This window comes from Myotis daubentonii, chromosome 1 (assembly GCF_963259705.1).
Source record: "Myotis daubentonii chromosome 1, mMyoDau2.1, whole genome shotgun sequence".
Lineage (NCBI taxonomy): Eukaryota > Metazoa > Chordata > Mammalia > Chiroptera > Vespertilionidae > Myotis > Myotis daubentonii.
In genome coordinates, this window is record NC_081840.1 from 86,844,853 (window position 1) to 86,865,257 (window position 20,405).

At 41.7% G+C, this 20,405-nt stretch overlaps 1 protein-coding gene across 2 annotated transcripts in view; it reads left to right on the plus strand.

Annotated features, from left to right (window-relative positions):
* AKAP6 (A-kinase anchoring protein 6) overlaps nt 1-20,405 on the plus strand; it is a 502,115-nt gene that overhangs the window by 145,682 nt on the left and 336,028 nt on the right. The gene's annotated exons all lie outside the window — the stretch shown is intronic.

Sequence of the window (20,405 nt, forward strand, 5' to 3'; positions counted from 1 at the left end):
CAGTCATATTTAAACCCAAGATAAGTTTTGATATTGACCTGTAAGGAAGTAGGCGAGATTTAGTGATAAATTAGATCATAAGAATTGATCCCTAACAAGGGAAGGCATTTGCTGTACATTTACTGTTTACTTGTTTTGTAGCACCACCTAGTGTTGATAGAGAAATGAGTTCTCCACAGCTTTCCTAGCTTTCTTACCTCCCAACTGAGAGATACCTAAAGTATACTGGTACTCTTGGCCTGTCAGCCAAAACAGTGCTGCTCAAAAATGTTTCTAAGTTATAAAATTCAGATAAATGAAGTATTATGCCTTCAATTAGGTAATGATTAGAATGTACGTATTTATTGACATGCATATATGATATTTTAAAAAATGTATTTTTACTGATTTTAGAGAGGAAGGGAGAGGGAGAGAGAGATGGAAACAACAATGATGAGAGAGAATCATTGATTGGCTGCCTCCTGCATGCCCCATCCTGGGGATCGAGCCCACAACTTGGGCATATGCCCTTGCTGGGAATTGAACCCTGGACCCTTTTGTCTGCAGGCCGATGCTCTGTCTACTGAGCCAAACCAGCTAGGGCCATATATGACATATTTTATCGTTTTTAGGTCTAATGTCTTTTTATTTCCTAAAAAAAAAAAAAAAAACAACCTGTAGGGGCTGGGAAATTACTGATGATTTTTAACTTAAGTTGCTCTTTCAACAAATAAATCTTTAAATGGTGAAACATCAATTCCTCTGCTGCTACCATATTAGGTCCATGGTTATTACTTTTGCTCCAACTCCCTTCCTGCCACTCCTGACAGAGAACATCAGCTGGGGTATTGACTTTTAGAAGTTCACTATCAGCAGTGATGGCGAACCTTTTGAGCTCGGCGTGTCAGCATTTTGAAAAACCCTAACTTAATTCTGGTGCCGCGTCACATATAGAAATTTTTTGATATTTGCAACCATAGTAAAACAAAGACTTATATTTTTGATATTTATTTTATATATTTAAATGCCATTTAACAAAGAAAAATCAACCAAAAAAAATGAGTTCGCGTGTCACCTCTGACACGCGTGTCATAGGTTCGCCATCACTGATCTAAAGTATGGCCCAAGGACTGGAAGCTTAGGCAACACCTGGAAACCTATTAGGAATGCAGAATGTCTGCCCCTCCCCCACATCTACTGAATCAGAGCCTGAACTTTAGTAAGATCCCCAGGTGCCTGAAATGCCCATTAAAATTTGATAAGCTCTGTTTTAGAGACTTATTCTCACCCCTCCCCTACCAAAGACTGAACATCAATCAAACCAAGACTAAAGACTAATTATAATTTTGGATTTTCATTTTATTCTTGGAAAACGTTACATAAATTTTGTCTAACTCCTGACTTATTTTATATAAATTGTATCGCTGCTACTGTTAGGACTTACATCAGCAAACAAAGAAGTCACAGTCCTTTTCTACTGGGTCTGTCAGCTTCATCTCTTGGGAGACATAGTCAGAGAGCCAATTAAAGATGCTGAGAGGAGAGTCCCCAACTCTGAAGTTTTAGAGCATGCAGACGCTAACAAAATATTTAGGTTTGCTGTGATAAACTCAGTTTGAACAGAGTGTAGAAATTGAGGCCTAACTAATTCCTGACAATTGAGATAGGAAGGAACACTTAGAAACTGTATTATTATTATAGTTGGAAATTTTAAAGATTGAATTTTTTAAAGCCTTAATTTTATCTCCTTCTTCTATGTATACATCTAGTAAGTTTAATATAAGAATAAGAGCAGTTACTGCCTTTTGTTTTTTGGTTAATCTACATTGGCTCCTAAGTTTTAACAAATTAATATCATTCACAAATACATTTCCTAAAACATTTTAACCTACATAATGACCTCAAACATCTTAGACGAATAATAGGATAAACGTAAAAGGTGTTCTTTCTACGCACTTAGATAAATTAGAAAATGTAATAAACCAAACTCATAAGTATGATAAACTAGATGTTTTAACATTAAAAGTAATACAGTTCTTTTATTTAAAAAGAACCATAGCTTATATCAATTAAGCACTTCAAATTAAAACTTGAAGGCACTATTATATTTCAGATTCTTTAGAACATCTCAAAAGTTAAGTAATTAACACAGATTATCTGCACAATTACAAAACTGACTGCTAAATTCAGAACAAAGTACCATGGCTTAGATTACAGTTTTTTACTTATTTCTGCGTTTGCCGAGTGTTTCATAGTCTCATATACAACTAAAGGAAGCAGAAGTTATTTGATCCATGACCAGTGTTTCAGTCCCTTGGGGGGCAGGTATATAGTAAAAGGTACTGTGGACCAGAATGCCAGACCTGGGCAGTATTTCCAAAAATGATTACCAGGCGGAACCTTCTTATATATGTTTTTAAGTCTTCCCTGCCAATGGGCAGTCCCAGTCCATGGCTTTCATGTGGGACTTAGCTACACAACCCAATGCCTCTCTTGTCCCCTGGGTGTATTCTACATTTATTCCGTTTTAATTGGAAACTCTCTTAATGTTCTCTCCCTCAATTTGGGTAGATGGAATTCTGTACCCTCCACCAGGGCTGCATCTTAATTAGCATTAATGGAAACCTATAGCCCCATCCAGGATATAAACGGTCTTTGTAGTTTATTACCTGTTTCATCTGCCTCCATTTTATTGTCATTCCATTGACACTGCCTTTTACCTGGAGTTTGGCCATGAATGAAACTGTGCATGGTGTTACCAGACACCCCCCCCTCCCCAGTAAGCAGAGATATTGCAGTGTGTAAAGCATTGTGGGTTATGACTTTTGTGCTGGCACAATTATTGTGAGTAAATCCAGAACAATAGTCTCTATGAGACTTCTTGCAGACTTCAATATATGGAAGCCGAGTAGCTTGTTATTTAAAAGAAACTAGAAGTTTGAGGGTGCACTTGTCATAGATTGGGTTCCTAGGCAGCAGATGCTGAGGTTCTGAGATTTGCATGCTAGAGGCTTATTGGGACGAGCCATTGGGAACACACCTGTGAGAAGTGAGTGATGTCAAATCAAGTAGGAGGAGGAATTGAATTCCAGTGCAGCTGCCATAGAGGTCTCAGTCATTCCTACAGGGAGCTCCATGGAGTTGTGCTCCTCCCCCTCTTCCCCCCCCCCCGCCCCCCTGCAATTGAGCGGGCATTGGATATGGAAAGCCCCCAGGGAAGGCTGTGACCGTGGGTGAGGCAGCTGAGGGCAATTCCCAGAGAGGGTCTCCGATGAGAAAGTTGCCAATACTCCTGCCAGCTTGGGGGCTGAGGAGTGGGTGGGTGGAGGGGGGGTGGTGGTGGTAAGGACATAAGTGTGTCAATCAGAAGTGGTAGGGAGTATAAATGCTTCCCATAGCATTCACTAGTGTTTTCTCTCTTGGCCTGGAGAAGATCGTGGCCTTTAGCCATGGGACTTAATCTAGGAGAGGCGATGTAACAGCAGACTGATCCCCTTAATGCAAATGAAAATGCCTCCCTTTGCTGAGAGGCGTTGCAGAGAATGCATGAAGACATGGCAGTGATGTTGGCAGGGAGATGGCAATGAGGTTCTCCAACCAACTGTCTCCTGCAGCTGTGAAAAGACACACAGCCTGGCTGCCAACTGTTGGGCTCATTGTGCTCTGGCTGAATTTAGTTCCCTCTTATGTCAACTTGGAATTCTATGTGGAAGAAGATCGGTCTGGTCTGCCACCACCTCCATCTCTTAGCAACTGAGAGAGATTGAAACAACAGCTGGGTAATTTGATATTGGGAATTTAAAGGTTGTGAAAATAGAATATAATAGCTGTTTGTATTAAAGAAAAATCAAAGAGAAAAAGATGTAACTCTAATGCTTAGAACTGTGTAGAATGCTACATGGGTTACAAAGAGTAAAAATCTGATTTAAACTGGGTGGACTCTTCCTCTCTCAGAACGATTCAAGTTGAATCCAGAAGCACTCCCAAACACATACATTTGCCTAAATATAAATTCCTGTGGAATGGTTAAACTGCAGTGTGAAAATAATTTCTGTATTCTGCATTTATTTTCTCTAAGATTGACCTACTGCTTTCTTACCACAGTTTTGAAACAATAATTCTCATATAACATAGGTGAACGTTTAGCATATGGTTTATTTTGCTTTGGGTGTGCCATAGGGAAGGGGACCAGAGTTGGAGATCGGAGAAAATGAGGGGTTGTCCTCAGAGACAGTGATACGCTGGAAGCCTGCTTCCTAGGCTGCCCGCACTGTCCCCTGGGTGCACGTCCAACTGGTAATAATGGAATTGCATGTTGGAAACTAGAAAAGGAAAAGCCAAGTGGAATTGTTGATAACAAGTTGTTTTCCCTCTTCCCTGGAACCAGCGAAGAGGCTATCTGGTTTGCAAATGAGAAAATCCAGAAAACAAGAGTGTTTGCTTTCAGAATGAATCAAATGTCATACTCTAATGAACATTCCAAAGCAGAAAGAGAAAAGGCAAGAAAGAGGGAACGGGGAAGAAGAGCTTTAAATGTTTTATTAGTGGGGCAGGCTGCCTGCTGCTTGCATTCCTGTAGACTCATAATCTAAGCATTTTGCAATTGTGTAGTAAACCTGCCTAGACAAAGTTCGTTTGAAGGGATATGGATTACAGGGAGGGGACTAAAAATCTAGAGTTTTACATGGTAGGTGACTGCCTGGTCTTGTTTCTCAGAAGAACTTTTCATCCACCATGCATGCAGCCTTTGTCCCAGCACAGTGGGCCATTGTTTTCTTTGCTTGGTTAGTGGCTCACTTCTTGCCACTTCTCATACTGTTGGCTCACGGGTCTACTACTACTGTCAACATGAGCATCCCTTCCTTTTACCATCAATGCTAAGAGAATGCCAAACCTTCCAATTCCTCAACCAACGCTTTTATGACACACTGAAGTGGTGAAGGAAAAATTGATTGAGAACTATAATTCTTCTTATCCATCCACTTCCTTACCTCCCAACTCCCATAAGACCACATCCATCCAATTTTCAACAAATGAAACGGAACCATATGAAATTGCTTTCATGGCAGTTAAATATAAGGTAATTTCACATGGTTCAACTTCTACACATACAAACAAGTTCTCTGATAAAAACAAAATAAAACTGAGTGACAAAGGGGACAATCTTTAGAATTCTCTAAGGAAAGGAAAAAATACTTCAAGTAAACAGACTGACAAACTTATTTGTAACCAAACTAAATTCCAGATGGCTGGCTTATAGTTCATAGGCAGAAAAAAAATTGCATCTTGCAGGAAACTAGCATTTCTCCCTAAGGAGATGAGGATTTAAGTTCCCTTTATGGGACACGTTTCCAGTTCACTTGGTCTTGCATTTATCTTGCAAATTCTTTTTGATGTTTTCACTTCATTCATTTTCCAACATTTGTTCTGATTACAGAACTCTGTATTACATTTGTATAAATTTGTTGATGTTTTCTTTGCTTTGAAAGATAGAAAGTGTATAAACTCCTTTTAGATGAAAACTACCTTTCCACTCATTTGGGAAAGAAAAGTGCATTTGTTCACTTCCATAGCTCTAGAACATTTGTTCTCAATTTTTATACTTTTATTTGAGAAACAGGAAGTATATTTGCTTAAACTTACTCTCTGGAAATGAATCCAGAGTTACAGTCTGATGAACATTATACAGTGGAATGGAATGGTTTATGGATATATAATAATCATAGTGAATGTGAATTCAACACTTACGATATGTCAGGTACTATCACATACTATGCGCATACTATCACATTTAATTCTTATCCTATGACGTGGGTCTGGTCCTAACTCACTTAGCAAGAGAGCACAAAGGTTAAGTTTCTCTCCCAAGGAATCCGAGTTGCAAGGTGCAGTGCTAAGACTGACATGCAGGCTCCCGCCAGGCCTGCTCTCTCCATTCACTGTGACATTTTGCCTTCATGCTGACTGCAGCTAATTCAGACATCTCCCAATTCAGTATTTTTAGTGATGATTTTAGTTATTTTGAAGGTGACATTTGGGCAAGGTGTCTTGAAGGACTGATGGTGAGTGTATATTGACTGTTCTATGAAGAGCAAAGCTTCAAAAGAGGTGTCTTGATGAATTTTCTCAGCGTGGAGATTCAAGCAGACCAGCTTCTCTTTGCAGCACTAGCATACAAACAGTCCACACCCCTGAACCCTTACCTCTTAATCTGAGCCCAGGCTGCAACCAAAAATCATTTTCAGCTCTAATGACCTATAAAAATGTCTTAAGCCCACTTTTAATTACACAATATTGTAATTATTATCTACCTAGTGTCTTAACATTTTACTATTTTCATGCTGAAACAAAAATTCAATATATTGTTCCTTAACATATTTATCTGCTTGTTTTCTAGTATCTTATATTTATAATTTCAACAAATCTTTATTGAGAGCCCACCACATGTCAGACATTCTTCTTAAAATAGCAATGAACAAAACTGACAAAAATTCTGACCTTGAGCACTTCTCATTCTCAGAGTGATTAATTTTTAAAAGAGTTGCCAACAGAAAGCCAGAAAGGAAGAGTGGATCTCTTAAAAGCAACTTCTAGATAGGATTAAGAGGCCTGAGGAAAAATGCATGGTGCCTTCTTAATTCAGGAGCCCCCAAGCCAGCTCAGAATCTACTCAGACAAGAGCAAATAGCAAAATGGGGTTGGTAGAGGTTTACTTGTAATTTGAGCTTCCCTTGTGTGAATTACATTAAAAATGCATTGAATTAAGATATTTATATAGCTAAGTCTCCTACTGTATTTTAGCCTTATTTTCAATACATAGAATTTTATGTTGCCATGTTCTAATTGTGTCAGATAAAGATGAAAACCCTCAGACATCGGGCCCCAAGTTGAGGATCTTTCTGGATCACGGAGTTAAAAATAAGAGAAGAGTTCGGTAAGTAGAAGCAGCTGAAGAGGGAAGCTGAGGATAAGGTTCATGGTTCCCCCAAGGAGTGGCTGAGACTGGCTGGTGGAGACTCGGCTCTGAGGCACTTGGCTTCCATATGTGTGTGAGTGTCTGTCTGGACAAACTAATTTAGTGCCATAATGTCAAGACCAGTGTGTGCCACAGACTTTAGGAAATGCCTTGCGGTGTATTTGCTACTTTGGTTCCCAAAATCATTTTAGCCAGCTTTTCTTACTGATGAAGAATTTTTATTTCTAGAAATTTTGCTACAAATGAGAGGCAATAAGGGAGTTAATTCTTAGAGTCCAACTATCTGGCTTCAAATTTCAGCCCTGCCTCTTATATGGCTACACAAGGCAGCTCATTGGGCCTCATTTTCCTTCTCTGTAAAATGATGGTTGTAATAATAGCCTCTACCTCATGAGATTGTAATGAGCATTACATTAAGTGGTGTCTGTGAAATGCTCAGAATGATGCCTGGCCATACAAAGCACTGTATACCCTAGTAAATGTAGCTAGTATGAGAGTCTTAGATTCTCCTGTCAGTGGGTACTGCCTGGCTGGGCTTTATCATCCACAATGAATCTTTCACATAGCTTGATAGGCCTGGTGGGCATCACCGTAAATGCCAAAGGCAAACTCTAAGACTCAGAGCAAAGGCCAGTGCTGAGCATGGCCACATGTGGAGTTCTGAGTTTTCATATGCAGCGAGGCGGTTAAGAGCCAATATCAGTGAATGTGATTGCCCAGAAGCATCATGCACTCAAGCAGGCACACACACATGCACACGCACACGCACACATGCATGCCCGCAGGCCAAGTCCCTGTGCGATTGCCATCAAATGTGTCGGGAAGACACCATGCTCAGATCTATGAAACCAAGGGAGAGATGTCAGGGACCTGAGGGTCCTTCTGCTAAACAGATGACCAAGTGATTAAGTAAGTGAACAGTGAGGAGGAAAATTCTGCCCCAACTGGAGTCAAGATGTGAAGCAGCAGCAGCTGAGCCAGCAGCCCGGGTGACAAGGTTACAGGTGGACTGCATGGCCTCAGGGGGGAAGCCAAATGAGGTAGAAGGCTCATCAGAGGAAACCTCACAATCAGAAAACACAAAAGTGTGACTTGGTGTCAGAAAGAGATAACTAGTATGTGGAGAAACTCGATTTGGCCTGAAATATAGGGTGTTCCAAAAACGTATACACACTTTGATAATTGTAAAGGCAGTGTTTACTTGTATTAAAATACATTTCATTTTCAAAATGTAATAGACTCCATAAACATTGTGTGTATACATTTTTTGTCTGTTCAAGGTACAGGTCAGGGAAAGAAGGTGAATACCAGGGAAGACTTTATGGGGAGCTCCCAGAACACACAAGCTACATTGTGATGAGTGTATATGAAGAAAGATGAGGATGGCTCTTTTAGGCAGGAGATGAGGATGTATAGAGCCTGGCTGCATGGAGAGGGAGAGAGAATGGTTGGATTAATATAGGGTCTGGATGATATGCATAAATAGGCTCCTTGGTATAATGGAATTTCATTCACCATGACAACTCCTGATTTCTACTACATTGACTGTTTTGGCTCAGAATACAATTAGTATCCAAGGGAAGGAGCTAGTCTCAAGTTAGAAGGCTTTGAGAAAAAATATATTGGGAGGAGAGGATAGACTTGTCCAGTCTTTTTTCTATGAAAAGTTGACATGTTAAAGGACCCACAGGGATTTGGGAAGAATGCTTTCTGAAAAAGTATTCCATGCCCTAACTTGTTTGGCTCAGTGGATGGAGCGTCGGCCTGCGGACTGAAAGGTCCCAGGTTCGATTCTGGTCAAGGGCATGTACCTTGGTTGCGGGCACATCCTCAGTAGGGGGTGTGCAGGAGGCAGCTGATCGATGTTTCTCTCTCATTGATGTTTCTAACTCTCTATCCCTCTACCCTCCTCTCTAAAAAAATCAATAAAATTTATTTTAAAAAAAAGTATTCCATTGGGTTAGACTTAGGAGCATGTGGCTTATATTAAGATAATATCGCCCTAACTGGTTTGGCTCAGTATATAGTGTCAGCCTGCAGACTGAAGGGTCCCAGGTTTGATTCTGGTCAAGGGCATGTACCTTGGTTGTGGGCACATCCCTAGTAGGGGGCATGCAGAGGCAGCTGATCGATGTTTCTCTCTCATCGATGTTTCTAACTCGCTATCCCTTTCCCTTCCTCTCTGTAAAAAATCAATAAAATATATTAAAAAAAAGAACATCATAATTAAAATGCCAAGAGCAAAAGACAAAGAGAGAATCTTAAAAGCAACAAGAGAAAGACAGTCAGTTACCTACAAGGGAGTACCCATACGACTGTCAGCTGATTTCTCAACAGAAACCATGCAAGCCAGAAGAGAGTGGCAAGAAATATTCAAAGTGATGAATGCCAAGAACCTACAACCAAGATTACTTTATCCAGCAAAGCTATCATTCAGAATAGAAGGTCAGATAAAGAGCTTCACAGATAAGAAAAAGCTAAAGGAGTTCATCACCACCAAACCAGCATTATATGGAATGTTGAAAGGTATTCTTTAAGAAGAGGAAGAAGAAAAAGGAACTCTTACCAGTGCCACAGCATGGATGGAACTGCAGTGCGGATAAATACCACATGATCTCACTCATTTGTGGAATATAATGAACAACTTAAACTGATGAACAAGGACTGATCCAGAGACGGAGAGGCATTGATTGGACTGTCAGGCCTTGGAGGGAAGGTAGGGGAGGGTGGGGGTAAGGGGGAAAGATCAACCAAAGGACTTATATGCAAGCATATAGGCCTAACCAATGGACATGGACAACGGGGGGGGGGGGGGGGCGAGGGCATGAGCGGGGGCATGGGGGGGTAGAGGGTAACGTGGGGATAAGGACACATATGTAATATCTTAATCAATAAAAAATATATTAAAAAAATAAAAAAGATAATATCTACTTCTTTGATCAATTTTTAGCATTGCATACAATTGCTTTTAAAAATCACTTCTATTATTTCCCCCTAATTGTATGTATAATACATCCTATAAAATAGAAGGGTAATATGCAAACTGACCCTAATGGCAGAATGACCACTCAACCAGTCACTATTAGGTGCACTAACCACCTCTTGGTCTCTTTCCCCCGGTTGGCAGGCTCTCATTGCCTGATGGTGAACAGGGAACCAGGGGTGGGTGGTGGCGGGGGGAAGAGCCAGCTGCTGGCAGCCGGGGAAGATGGCCCTGATTGCAGGCCAGGCATGACCAGACCGTACCCATGCACAAATTTTGTGCGCCGGACCTCTAGTATTCTTACAAAAATGAGGAGAAAAATAAAAATCATCTATGGCTCACTACAGATACTCACTATTACTCAGTTACCCATCCCAGGAAATGAGTTGACCGTGCTCAGCTTCTCTGTTTCCTAACCCACCATGTCCAACTAGTTACCAACTCATGCTTATTATAGCTCCCTATCGTTTCTAAAATGTGTTCACTCTTTTCTTTTCCATCCCCACAGCCTCTGCTTAGGTCCAAAGATCATCCTTTGTTGAGTTATTGAAAAGACCCCAATACTCATTTCCTCTCAAAACAAGGAATGATCCTTATAAAAATAAATCTCACCCAAGCTTTCACTACTGTACTTAAAATCCAACAATGAGCTTTTATAAATCATAGGATAAAATTATATATATTTTATACTAGAGGTCCTATGCACGAAATTTGTGCAAGAATAGGCCTTCGCAGCCCTGGCTGCCTTGGCCCTCACAGCCCTGGCTTCATGAGGAAGGTTGTCCAGAAGGTCGTCCAGAAGGATGTCCGGAGGGTCGTTCTGCTGTTTGGCCTTTTGGTCAATTTGCATATTATGCTTTTATTATTATAGATTACCTCTGTCCCCCTGCAAATATTGAAGGCAGGCACTGTGTGCTGTAACATATACAGATACTCTGTCCTTGTAGGGGCTGCCCCTTCCTGGCATGTGACTGGAGCAAATGACAACCTCTTTGGGCTCTGGTTTTCTCCTCCACAATAAGAGGAAATTGAATTAGAAGATTTCCTACTCTGATGACTTTGTGATTCTGAATCATTGCCTTTAAAAATGAAGCTTATGTTTATAGTTAAACCCAGATCTAGGTTGTAAGTTCTGTATAGAGAGTAATATTAAACATCAACATGTAATTTTAACATATCAACCATTGATTTTATCTGTGCTGATTCATGAGTCAAATGAGAAACGAAATCTTAATCGAATTGTTTTAATGGAAGTGCTCCCCCACTAGAGGCCCGCAGTAGTCCCATAGGATCGAGGTGTACTGTAAGCTGTGGTCCTAGACATGCCCTCCTCTGGGCTGACCTGAGGTGTGAGGAATTATTTTATTCTCTGGTTCCATCTCTTGACTCTCTGCTCACTCCCACCCTTGCATGCTGGGCTCTTCTCATACTATGTAAGCTACAATGTGATGACTTGATACACATATACACTGTGAAAGGCATCAATGAACATATTGCAGGATGCTTTTTCTTCCTCAGTGCTTTCCTCCAAATACAAGTCTGGGGCTCTTCCTTGTCTTTTAGAACTTGGCTTCATCTCATGTCCTGTCATTGACTTCTCTGTCTTATCCTGAGTTAGGTGCCCCCTCCTTCCTATCCTCATCATTCCTGCTGCAGATACTAACACTGCGCTTCTCCAACTGCATCATAGTTATTTCCTTACCTGTCTATCCTTTTAGTGCCAAAGGTTCTTGAGGATGGGCTCATGTTCTTTTCATTTTTAAAATTCTGAGAGCTGAGCACAGAGCTTACTATATAATGGATAATGGATAAATAATTTATATTTAAATGAATAAATTATTTTACAATGAGAGCCATTAAATGCATTTTCCTCATAGGAGTATTAGAAGGATCCCTCTTGCAGCTAACTCTGTCAGATACCTTTATTTGGATGATACACACACACACACACACACACACACACACACACACAAAATAAACTTTTGGTATGCCGCTGACTTATGGAAAATTATATTTGGATGCTTCTAAAATTTTCAGAGGAATATGTAAATTCTCAAATAAGCATAGCTTTTGAGATTGATGTTACTACTTGGCTCTGGTCACCTTCTTTTGTGCTGGCAAGAGCTGACAGCTATTTAAATGAGAATTAAAAATAGGAGTCAGTGAAGTACATGTTCCTTTTTTTTCCCCTGCCAGGATATAACTGACCACAGAACTAGGGTTATAGCTCTCTCTCTTTAAAAAGATGTCAGAGGCTATGCTATTAATTTTTCAGAGAGGAAGGGAGAGGGAGAGAGAGATAGAAACATCAATGCTGAGAGAGAGAGTATGCTATCAAATTTTAGATAAAAACCAGTGATGAAAAAATAACTCTAATGAGATATTCCAGTAGTCCAAATACTTTTACCACTGCTCATAGAAAATATGTTTTTTTCTTAATGTTGAAAGATATTCAAAGAATTTGAAGGTTAACATTCCACTAGCTTGTAGCCACTATAGTCTGTGATTCATCCGCGTAGTGAGTTGGCTGTGACTGCTGCATATGTCTTTCCTGTCGGTATTTTCATCACAAATGGAAGAACCCCAGCTGTGGGAAGTGGGGGCTGGTGTGTTGGGGACATGGGGAAATTGCATGCTAGAGAGGGATCTGTGTGAAAGCCTTTTGGCTTTGGGAAGGCAGATTCAAATTTATCATTGGACCGACTGACTGGAGCAGGCCTGGCTGAAGATTTGAGCTGGCAATGGGCTCTAAGTATCCTCTTACTAAAGAGTGCACATGAGGTACTCATTTGTTTGTGCTTTCAACAGATAGTCATGTTCGATAATGAACTTTATATATGGCATCCATAGTGCCACCTCAGAGCTGCTGGTCACCCTGCTCTAAGTGTCTCAGGAGTGGGAATAGGGTGGGAGGAGCTGGAACCCAGGAGCAGACCATGTGTGCTCTGGTGATTCTATAACATCCCAGACTTAATTTATTCAGCAAACATTTGTTGACATGTGCTAAGGGCCCAGTGCTGTTCTAAACCAGCTCTGCAAAGATGAACCTGACACAGCAACTGCTGCGAGAGTCCCCATGTGGGGAGTGAGGGAGGAGGTAACAGCCATTGAGAAAGACATCAGGCTGTGGGCAGAGCTGGGAGCCAGGAGCTGACTGTCAGGAAGCTTGGGAACGGCAGCCAAGGAAAGAGGAGAGACTCTCAGACTTCACCCACTTCGGTGCTTTCTCTTTAAGGAGATCGTGGCCAACCATTCCTAACAGAGTCATCAGCACTTGTATTTAAACTTCTCTCAGAACAAAGTTTGCCTAATTCTTTCCACAAGCAGGTTCTCGGCAAATCCCCAACCCAGGAAATTCTTCCTTATATCTAATTTATTCCCACCCCCTCCTGGGAATTCATGATTTCTCCCTGAGCTCTGACTTTTCTAGAAACCATGAGAAAGGGTGTTGATGTGGAAGTTGAAAGGTTTGTGGATTTATCCTCCGTTGCCTCCGGGAGTCAGAATGCTCAGTGCTGCATGGAGGTGCTCACGGGTAAGGAGGCACACCAATCCCTGTCTGCGGTTTCTTTTTAGGTTATTTCTCTCATGACATGACGGCATGTCTACAAAGCAGCCATATTAGCCAGTAGGTGGAGTGCTTCAGTAGAAACAGCGGGCCTCAGTAGACTTGAAGCAGTTTATAGAGGGGAACTAACATTCATAACTATGAAAAGCGTTTAGAGCATTTTTGTGTTTATAGCTTTCTTTATAAGAACCTGGAAGGGAATGAATAATCTTGACAAGAACCTGGGAAATTCCTTTGTTTTTACTAGGGGAGCAATACACTAGTATACATTGAGTACCGCCAGTCAGAACTTAGAATTGTTTTATAAAACAGCTGTCCAAGTCACTTGCATGCTTCTGTTGAATTATTATTCACGATGGGTCTAAGCTCTCTGTGATTATTAAAAGATAGGTGTATAATGTCAATGTTTCTCCTCAGCTAAAGTAAAATGCAGTGGGTAAGGAAATGCTGTACACAGATTATAAGCTTCTCGAATGAGCTTTCTATTGTAACCAAGCAACTGACACATTAGACACCTCTTTGCCATCAGCTTACATTCTCTGAGAACTTAGGTCAGTGCCGAAAATAACCCTGCTAATTGTGAGGGGCACATGTGGACTGAAATTCCAGTTAGCAATCTGGGGAGCCAGGGACTGAGGATCTGAAACCTTACTATAGTTACAGTTCTTAACAAGCTGCTAGGCAGTTAGACCCGAAGCCGTAAGTGTTTAGGTATGGGAAGAAAGTTGCATGTTGTGTTTTATAGTCTCTATTTGTAAAGCTGGCTAACCAGTGACAGCTGGTAAAAACAAATGTACTTGGGTCACAAGGTCTGGGCTGTCTGTGCCCTGCTTCAACCTGTTGGTCGATAGCAGAGTAACAGACAGAAGCGGATGACTTGGCTGAGGGACACGAAACTTCGGCAGCCTGTGTAGGACCCCACAGTACTTTGGACTTCTTCTTGCTTCACACTTCAGGTAGGATGTTGTTTACATGACATTCTTTATAAGATGGGCAACGATCGTAAAACTGTTCAATTCGAGGGTTGGACATGAGAGTCTCAAGTGTCTCTCCTGCACACAGCATGCCTGTATCGGTGGGCACTGTCTCTCCGCCCCCTTCCCCTTGACATTAGACTAAATGAAGTCTTCATGCTCTTGCTCAAGTGCACTAAAATTCTAGGGCATCAGGGGGACGATGGAGTTGACACGGAGTGGGATTTATCTGCATGTGGTGAGATGCCTCTTTAAAATGGACCTTCCTCTTTTCTGTTTTATTTCCCTTATTCTAGCTCCAAAAGGCAGACTTTCGTACTTGTGGGAAACAATAGGGAAGATACTAAACCTCATAGTGTAGTATTCATATATTTTAAAATCATGTAATAGGGTCTGGGCTTTATCTTTAGACTAAAATGGAAATCAACATACTTTTTCCAAATAACCTCACTTAACCTTATGTTTATGCCCCATATCAGTGTAATTAACATAAAATGCTGCAGTGTTATTGTTTTTCTTATTCCTGTGTTGACCTACATTATAAAGTATCATATTTAGTTTTGCCTTCTATGTATCTGGCACATAATGAAAGTATGTAAATGCTATAAATGGGCCTTTGGAATTTCCGCCTGAGGGTGTTATTTAATCCAGCATTTATTCAAATTTATACATATACTTCATATTACAAGCACATTTCTGAAACACACATGCAAACTGGGTTTTGTAATTGAAATTATTTAAAAGTTATTTTGAAAGTTGACCACTTTTAAGGAACCTATGTGTAAAAGGAATGGGAAGTCATGACTTAAATTATGCTTTGATGGTTCTTCTTTACATATCAGTTTCTTAAATAGAAACACACCAATGTTGCATAACCTTGGATAAATTTCTCAGGAGAAATTTAATTAAAAGCAACATACATGTATATGTACGTGATCACATGAAGCCTTTTGGGTGTCCCTAGAAGGATGTCTGTGTGGAGGAGTTGGGGGTGGCCAATTGGATATTAAATTGTGCCTTTGGTGAGAAAAAATTTTCCGGAGGAAGAGTCATGATCTGAGACTTAAAAAATTAAAAAATAAAAGTTAAAAAGAATATTGTCCTATTCTTTGTGTATTATGTCAATTTAATAAACCTGAAAAGCTTCCAAATTATTGCTCCTCTAACATTTATATCTATTGCAGTATCAGGAATCATTACTTTGAACAATATGAAATTGCCAATATTTGATAATTTGGGACCTATAAGAATGACAATTTTGTATGACTCCTTATAATTGTTTACTAAATATTAACTCATTTTAATAAAAGTTTAGCCTTATACCCCCAACAAAAGTAGCAAGAGTCAAATATCCTCATAAAGTATGAGATAACTCATTAAACATATGATCATCAAGTGTTACTACCTGTGAATAAATACAGCTTGAATGTGTCCTTCTTTCAATTATTAACTTCTTTGGCCTTTTAAGAAGAACTTACTGTTTCTGCCAAGTGCTTCCTACAGTGTATCTGGTGAGCAGGCATTCATCCTCAATAGTTAAGATTGCTATTTAGCAGGGTCTTTGAGAAGGTTCATCTCTGGATCACTTACTAATGACCAAATGTATATTATACTTTTAGGGTTTCTCTGTGTAGCCTATCTTAGTGCTATTCTTTTTCTGTTCCCTACAGTGGATTCAGATGTCATTGATTTGAGAAATTTTTTTCATTTTTAATAGAAGGGTTTGATGCTATAAATTTTCTCCTAAAGTACTACTTTAGCAGAGGCAAATTTTTTTGGTCTTGTATATTTATTCATTTAAAATGCTTTCTAATTTACCTTTTTATTTCTCTTTGAATTATTTAGAAGTGTATTATTTATTTTTCAAATATTTGGGGACTTTTCAGAGGTCTTTTTGTTATTTTTTTTATTCTAATTTAATTTCATAGTAGCCAAAGAGCGTATTTTTTATGACTTGAATTTTTTAAAAGTTTTTGAGACTTGCTTTATAATTATGACATATCATGGTAGATGTTCCATGGGCACTAGAAAATAATGAATATTCTGTTGTTTGAGAGATAATTCTTAGGCCATATTCATTACTAATGTTCAAATTTCCTCTCTTTATCCATTTTTATTGATTGTATGTCTATTTGTTCTATCGATTATTGAGAGAGGGGTATTTAAATAGCCAATAATAACTGAATTTGTTTATTTCTCCTTGCAGTTCTATTGGTTTTTGCTTTATGTATTTTGAAGCTCTCTCATTAGATGCATTTAGGATTGTTATGTCCCCTTGATAAACTTTTCCTCTTATCATTATGAATTGATTCTCTTTATTCCGGGTAATATTTTTTTTTGCTTTGAAATTTACTTTTTCTGATAGTAATATAGTTACTCCAGCTTTCTTATAAAGGCTTTCTTTTTTAGGGAGTTTCTATCTAAAGTGTTTTTACAAAAATAAACTGTATAGTTAAGGTATAAATAGAATTCACTGATCATTTTCAGATTTCTTTCCACAATTCAATTTTAACAGTAAAAATTTCCTCTATTGTTATGTGATTGTCATTTTATAGTAAGTATTCTTCTTTCTACATAATGCATGATACTCCTTTATTTAACACTTGGCATGAAGTAAGCACTGGCCAGTTAGAATGGGTGCCAGCTCTAAATAACAGGGGTGGCCTCCCTGTGGCATGCTAGCTGAATATCTGTCCTGCATGTAACAATGGACGACTCCTTAGTTAGGTGCGGGAAGCATTATTTCAGTTATGCCTACAATGCTCCACCTTCTGTAGATACTATTTATTTATTCAGTCTTCACACAAGGACATGTTTTATTTTGTTGTTGTTTTTTTTTAAAAAAATTATTTTAGAGAGAGAGGAAGAGAGAAAGGGAGAGAGAGAGAGAGAGAGAGAGAGAGAGAGAGAGAGAGAGAAGCCAATTTATTGCCTCCTATACACACCCCAATCGGAACTGAACTTGAAACCCAGGTATGTGACAGGACCAGGTATCAAACCCGCAACCTTTTGGTGTAGAGGACAACACTTCCACCAATTGTGCCGTCCAGCCAGCGCACTTTTTATTTTTTTTTAAAGGATGTATCTTCTTAGAATCCCTAGAGCACTTCAATAATCAAATTAACATGTATATCAAGATATTAAGGCGTGGCTTCTTTCTATTATGGGAAAATTCCACAGGACACTTATTTTTAACCTTTATTTTAGATTTTGGTTGAAATTTCAGGTAGCAAACGTTTGTTCGTTAATTCACCAGTGATTTGTTTACACCAGCATATGTCAGTCATTGGGAATTCCAAGATGAATGACACCACCCGGTCTCACCCTTAGGAAGCCACTGTAGTCAGGAAGAGAGGCCTGTTGTGGTTCTAGCACATGGGTGAGGTATGGGTGTGTTAGCAGTGGAGTTAAAGAGGGTATCTCTGGCCTTACAGAATCTTTCAGGATGTAAGAGTCCCAAATAACTTAATTCAGCAGTTCTCAACCTGTGGGTCACGACCCCTTTGGTGGTCGAACGATCCTTTCACAGGGGTCGCCTAAGACCATCCTGCATACCAGATATCTACATTACGATTCATAACAGTAGCAACATTACAGTTATGAAGTAACAACGAAAATAATTTTTTGGTTGGGTCACAACATGAGGAACTGTATTTAAAGGGCCAGAAGGTTAAGAACCACTGACTTAATTGTTCTATTTCAAAAAGGCAGCAACTATCCTATCTAATAAAAGACAAAAAGGGTAATTGACCGTACCTTCACTACGCTTCCCATTGGCTAATCAGGGAGATATGCAAATTAACTGCCAAGAAAGATGGCGGTTAATTTTCATATGTAGGTGCCAAGCGACGGAGCAAAGCCAGCTGGCCCCGGGCAGGAGCAGCGAGCGAAGGCCTCGTGGCGAGCGAAGAGCAAAGAGGGGGGCCCGCAGCGCGTGGCGAGCTGGAGGCTTAGCTAAGGCTTAGCGCATACTCCTCCGGGGCCCCACAGCAGGGCATCCTGGCAGCCTCCTGACAGGCCGGCGGCGGGGAGAGCTGAGTGGGGCAGGGGCTGCAGGGAGCCATGGAGGGGTAGGACAGCTGGAGCCAAGTTCCCGGGGGTCTGAGGAGAGTGCTTGACAGGAGAACGGACTGCAAAGAAGGAAGAGGAAGCGGCCACGGGGAGCTCTTCCAATCCCCCTGCACGGACACCCTACCGCAGCCCCCGGACCCCTGGGGGGACGGGGAGGCTGACCAGACAGGGGAAGACCCAGCATTGGGGTAGCTGCAGCCTGTATCTCCAACTCTCAATCTCTTCCCCTGCCACCCCCGCCAGGGGCGCCCACAACAATAGCACGCCTGCGACAACCCGTCAGCGCCCCCAAGGCACCTGATGCCCGTGGCCTGCCACTGCTGGGCCCCCTCTGCTGGGGCCAGGCACGCCTCTCCTCCCTACAACTCCAGACCTGGGTGGAGGCAGGCCTAAGCGGCCCCTCAGGGTCAGACTCATCCCCCCCAACACTCCCTCCCCGACAGCAGTGGCGCCTTCTCCGCAGCAGAAGTGCACTAAACCTTGCCGGGGGTGCGGCTAAACCCGCCCTCCTAGCCCGCCTGGCCCCACCCTGGCCCGGCCCCTGCCCTGCTCCAGGAGATTGGAGCCCTGCCCCAAGCACATACAGCTGCGAAAAAGCCATGTACAATTTAAAGAATGGTGCCAAGTGGGGAGGTTTGACAGTTACATCCCCTTCAGCCTTGCCACCCCTCTAGTGCCCCCCTAGCACTCCCCGCTCCCCCTAGCCAGTGCCACCGGGGGACGACCACCGCTACAGGGCTGCTGGCCAGAGCCCGCCCCTCCGAGGCCTGTGGCACCCTCTGCAAAGCTTCCATAGCTACAGTCCCAGGAAACAATCAGGCCCTCCTCCCCTAAGCAGCACCTGCTACCTGCGAGGGTACCTGTGGGCTTAAAATAACAATCCCTTCCCATTTAGACATCACTTACTTGATGAAACATTTCTAGGTTTATTAGCTCAGAACCTCCTCATGACAACCCAGTGAGATAGGCGAAGAGATTACAGTTCCCATGGTATATGCGTATGCAGAAATGAGGCTCAGGGAGGAAAAGTGTCAAGCACAGTGGTTCCCAAGGTGCAGCACATGCCCCACGGGGGGGCGGGGGCAATTTGATTTTAAGTGTGGACAATTCCAGAATGAGTTAACAGTGAATTTTTTGCATTTCTTATGGTTCGAAGGGGCCTCATCTACAGCGTATCCTATATAATGAAAGGCTAATATGTAAATGACCGAATGGTGGAATGACCAGTCACTATGCTGTGCGCTGACCGCCAGGGGGCAGACACTTAATGCAGGAGCTGCCCTCTGCTGGTCAGTGCGCTCCCACAGGGGGAGAGCTGCTCAGCCAGAAGCCAGGCTCACAGCTGGCGAGCACAGCAGCAGTGGTGGGAGCCTCTCCCGCCTCCGTGGCAATGCTAAGGATGTTCAACTGACGGCTTAGGCACACTAAGCCGTCAGTTGGACATCCCCCCAGGGCTCCCAGACTGTGAGAGGGCACAGGCCACACTGAGGGACCCCCCTCCCAGTGCACAATTTTTGTGCACTGGGCCTCTAGTTTATATATAAAGGGCTAATATGCAAAGTGTCCCTTTGGGAGTTTGACTGGGAGAACGGGAGTTTGCTCGCTCACTATGACATGTGCTGACCACCAGAGGGAGGCACAGAACATGGCAGGAGACCAGTGGCGACCAGAGGCATAGAACATGGCAGGCTCTGAGGGAGCGAGGGAAGGAGGAGGCAGGGAGGCAGGGAGGCGGGGAAGTGGGGGGAACCACATGGTGGCAGCACGCTTGTGGCAAGGGAAGGAGAAAGTGGGGAAGCGGAGAGGCAGGGAACCTGATCTTCCCTGATCACCGGCCATGCCTAGGGACCCTAC